Here is a 5,291-nt window from a genome sequence, read left to right on the forward strand (position 1 = left end):
TAAATGTCTAGGACAGTCCAAAGGCACAGTGGCCTCCAGAGAAAAACATCAAGGTCCTAGAAAAGACCCTTCATATTATCTGAGCATGTCCAGCATCATATCTGGGAGGCTTAAGGATTAAAGCTTCTTTGCCTACTGAGAATCTGTACAGAAAAAATACATCCCCCTCAGCAGAGCCCATATTTCAGTAATGGTTAGACTAATTGTGAATGCATGTAACTCATCTTTCATATTTTAGTTCCCAGAATATACTAATAGAGTGAGTAGTGTTTAATGATTTACTGCAGGAATGTAAGCAGTTGGTGGTGATATTAATAAATAGTTCTGCCCATTCTGTTTTTCTTATGGGAAAGAGAGGTGGAAAATATAGCCCTGGCTACCCAAAGTAAACAAGTTCTTTTACAGTGCATTGTATGCAGATTTTTTTTCTTAGTGCTATGTTGGGCTTGACTTGTATAAGGGAACAAAATCTAGATTTATAAAAAGCAATGTGTAGACACAAAATTAAAATTAAAATTAAAATTTTGATGAAGCCCACACATTGATTAAGAAAGTGAAAAGTCAACACAGAGAAAAGGAGAAAATATTTGCAAATCATATATCTGAAAAGTGTCCAGAGTCCAGAATATAGAAAGAACTCTTTTAACTCAACAATAAAAAGACAATAACCCATTAAAAAATGAGCAAAGGATTTGAATTGACGTTACTTCCGAGAAGATCTACAAATGGCCAGTAAGCACATGAAAAGATGTTCAGCATCATATCACTTGGGAAAAGCAAATGAAAATCACAATGATATATCACTTCACACTCACTAGGCTATAATAAAAAAATTAATGAAAATAAGGGTTGGTGAGGATATGGAGAAATTGGAACACTGATATTTTGCCGATGAGAATGTAAAATGGTGCAGCCACAGTGGAAAACTTTGGCAGTTCCTCAAAAAGTTAAACCCAGAGTTACCATAAAACCCTGCAATCCCACTCTTAGGTCTATACCCAAGAAAAGTGAAGACATACGTTCACACGAAAGTATGAACGTGGGTGTTAGAGCAAAATTACTTCCAGTAGTCAAGAAGTGGAAGCCACCCAAATGTCCATGAACCGATGAATGGATAAACAAATGTGTTATATCCATATCATGAAATATTATTCAGCTGCAAAAAGGAATGATGTACCCATTCATGCTACCACATGGATGACTCTTAAAAACATCATACCAACTGAAAGAAGCCAGACGCAAGAGGCTAAATGTTGTATGATTCTGTTGACACAAAATGTTCCAGTAGGCAAATCCATAAAGACCGAAAGTAGATCAGTGGTTGCAGGGGTTAGGGAGAGAAGGGAATTGGGAGTGGCTGCCAATGGCACAAGAGTTCTGGAGGGGTGATGGAAATGTTCTGGACTAGGGGACGGGTGGTACAATATTATGAATATACAAAAACACTCTACTGAAGTAATACATGCTGATCAGAAATTTTTGAGCCTACAAATGAAGCAAAAAAAGACCATTAAAATTATCAGAAATCCTAAACCATTTTGGTATCTAGCCTTTCAGTCCTTCTTCTAATCATATATAAGCTTAGAAAATACAGATTTCCTTTTTTTCTAAAGAAGGAGCAACTTCATGAGTAAAACGTGTTGGGGTCATAGAATTTCAGCTACTTTAAGAATTCGGAAATTCTACATTAAACACATGTGTGAGGACACATCCACAGAGACATGTGCCTTCAAAGGGATATAAGATGGTGTGCTCGTGACCTGTGCTCTCTCAACATCTTCTAACAAGTAAAATCTAACGCGGATGTGTAAAGGTCATGGAGGTGGAACACAGGCCTTACAGAGTATCTTGAGGGCGACATGGGGAGAGTGTAGACGGGCATCACCCATCTGTTTGCTTGCTTGCTGAAGGATGGCAGGAAGTCACCTGGGTCTGCAGGAGCCTTGGCAATATGAAAATGTCCATGGCAGGAAGTACCCTCCCCCTGTCTCCCACCTGCTTTGTCCCTGCCTGACTAGCCATGGAGCAGATGTTGGGGTGAAAGAGATGTGCGGATTTCCAGTAGTTCTGGAAATTGCTGTATTTTTTCTGATTTAAGGAAAGGGAGCTGTGGGTTGAACCCAAATTCATGGCACCATATTCTCTTTCACTTAGAACACAACATTTACATCATAGTTACCTTGATTTAGAAAACTACATTGACTTTAAAGCTGTATTTTGAACAAAATGATAGTAGTAAAAATATTGGGAAATATTACACAGTATTTCTTGTGTGACAGACACTGTTATTAGTGCTTTACTCTGTTACCTCATTCTCATAAGAAACTTTTGAGGTAGGTAGTATTATGATCTTCATTTTGCAGATGAGAAGACTGAGGCACAGAGTGGTTAAATAACTGGCTCAAGGTTGCACAGCAAGAAAATGTTGGAGCGAGGTTTCAAATCCAGGTGTCTAGCCAATATCTCTGTCCATTACTCACACATAGTCATACACCCGTGCTGTTCAGTGAAGATTTGGGGCTGGGTATGTTTCATTTCTGATGACATTAACTAACGCATACTGCTTAGTGCAAGTACTGTGCAGAGGGAGACCTTTCAATCGGTAACCGGAAGGAATACCGTGGTTGAGGGATGCTTTTATTAAATCATGCCACTTGCGTTGTTTGCTGCATGTGAAGTACTGTGCTGCCAGCAAGTTTCACATTACAAAGAACTTAGGTTGGCAGCTAGTTGATATTTAATGTTAGGTTGTATTGAAAGAAAACCAGATAGCTTTCCTGGCCATCCCTCTCACCCTGGGCCGGGGCTGCAGACTGTGAGGAGCGGGGTGGGGGGGGGGCGGGGGCTGCTGAAGCAGAGCAGATTCATTCCTCAGCTGTAATCCCAGCTGGCCAGAGTGCGTGTAAAATGAATAAAATGAAGCACCGCTGCATTCATTGAAGAGGAGATTATGTTTGTCTCTGTCACCTGGCAAACGAAAAATATCGTTAATATTTGTTTGTTGCCTCATCATATTTTTCAAACAAGTGCCTAGCACAGTGCCTGGCAGTCACACCTATTAAGGGAACAAGCAGCTCATTCCCTTCTCGAATGCATGTTCGCCTGGGGAACCAAATGTAAACAGAAGATGGGGAGTAAGCATGAAATTGGCAAGCCTGGCATCATCAAGCTACTACCAGGTGATAAGAGTTCCAATCTTATTTCCTAATAGTTTGTCTGTTTTTAAAAAATAATGAATGCGGGCGCCTGGGTGGCTCAGTTGGTTAAGCGACTGCCTTCGGCTCAGGTCATGATCCTGGAGTCCCGGGATCGAGTCCCGCATCGGGCTTCCTGCTCGGCGGGGAGCCTGCTTCTCCCTCTGACCCTCCCCCCTCTCATGCTCTCTCTATCTCATTCTCTCTCTCTCAAATAAATAAATAAAATCTTAAAAAAAAAAATAATGAATGCATCAATCCATCTGGAGTTAATGTGAGTGTATTGTGCGTTGTTTGGTTTTGGTTCATCTTCCCAGTTTTTAATTAAGTTATCAGAATATTATTCAGTTAATATTTTCCTGTTCTATAATTTTGAAAAATTACTTACATCATGTCAATAGCTGTGTCTATTTCTGAGCTCCTTAGAATGTTCTAGTTTCTGTATTCATTTTTATACTTTCTATCCTGCTTTGATAAATATTAATTAATATCTGATTAGTTCATATTGGTTTTCCCTATTGATTTTGTTTTATGATGTATTTACTCTTGATCTATTTATTTTGACAAAATAATTAGAAATTTATTTTGTCGTACTTTTTAAAAAATCTCATTGAATATTTTTAAAAATCTCATTGAATTATTTTGTTAATGCTTTTTAAAAAATCTCATTGAATATTCATATTAAAATTTATAAACAAAATGTCCAACTGGTGGTTTTTTTCTCCCAGTTTAAGATAAAGTGACTATCTAACATGACCCCTTGTGTGGGCAATAGAACGATGGTATTTACAAAAGAGTAGAACATGAGGAACAGATTCTATAGGAAAGCAGTAAGATGGCAAGCAATTAGCACATATAAATTAAGATATATATCTACATTCTTAGTAAGCCGGACAGTTCAACCCTAGTAAAAGATTTTACTGCTCTGGATTTTAATTGAAAAGGACAGAACCAGAATGAAGGACACAATGATGACTGGTTAGTGCTACAGTGATACTTTTACCTCATTTTATTAGTCGAAGTTTATACACCTTGAATCAGTCATTGGAAGAACAGAATAACACCTAGCATTTACAAATGTGGATTCAGTGGCCAGACTGTCTCGGTTTGAACCAACTCTTCTCCTCATCTGCTGGATTTCAGTTTACTCAAAATGGGATGGTAATAGTGCCTACCTCATAGGATTGTTGGGGGAATTAATTGATACATGGAAAGGGCTTCAGTAGCACCCGGCCAATATTGTTAGTTATGTTAAGGAGATTTCGAGCAGCAAAGATACTTGTTTTGGGAGAGGCCAATTTACCTACATTTCTTTCTTCCTTCCTTCCTTTTTCTTCCTTCCTTCCTTTTTCTTTCTTGCTTCTTTTTCTTTCCTTCCTTCTTTCTCTTTCTTTCTTTCTTCCTTCCTTCCTTTCTTTCTTTCTTTCTTACTTTCTTCTTTTTCTTTCCTTCCTTCTTTCTTTTGCTCTCTTTCTTTCTTCCTTCCTTCCTTTCTTTCTTTCTTACTTTCTTCTTTTTCTTTCCTTCCTTCTTTCTTTTGCTCTCTTTCTTTCTTTCTTCTCTTTCCTTCCTTCCTCCTTCCTTCCTTCTTTTCTTTTCTTTCTTTTCTCTTCTTTTCTTTTCTTTTCTTTTTTCGTTTCCGAATCTGAAAGCGTACCCTGTATAGGTTTTCTTGGACACCATGACCCAGAAAGCCTGCACTCTCATACCTGGCCTTCACCATTATCAAGGAAATGCTCTTGAACTTTTGTACCTGACTTACTTATTGTTGCATTCTGGCAGACATCCCCTGGCCCTCTGGCAAAAGTACCTGGATTTCATTAAAATCCAATCTCTCTTGATACCATCTCTGCTAGATATGAGAGGGGACTGCTACCCGTGGAGCTTTAGCTACTTGAGTAAGAATAGATTGGGGCTGGAATGTCCTAAATGCTCTGAAATCACCGTTCATAAGGCTTCTCTCCATGTCTGCTCACTTCCTTGTGCCTTTGGCTCCCTGTCTGCCCCGAGCCCATCCTCCCAGCACAGCTCTGCCAAGTCTCCCATGGTTTCCTCGAGTTGGACATTGAGATGAGTCTTGCTTCATATTTCAGGTGC

Source organism: Neomonachus schauinslandi, unplaced genomic scaffold (genome assembly GCF_002201575.2).
Source record: "Neomonachus schauinslandi unplaced genomic scaffold, ASM220157v2 HiC_scaffold_167, whole genome shotgun sequence".
Lineage (NCBI taxonomy): Eukaryota > Metazoa > Chordata > Mammalia > Carnivora > Phocidae > Neomonachus > Neomonachus schauinslandi.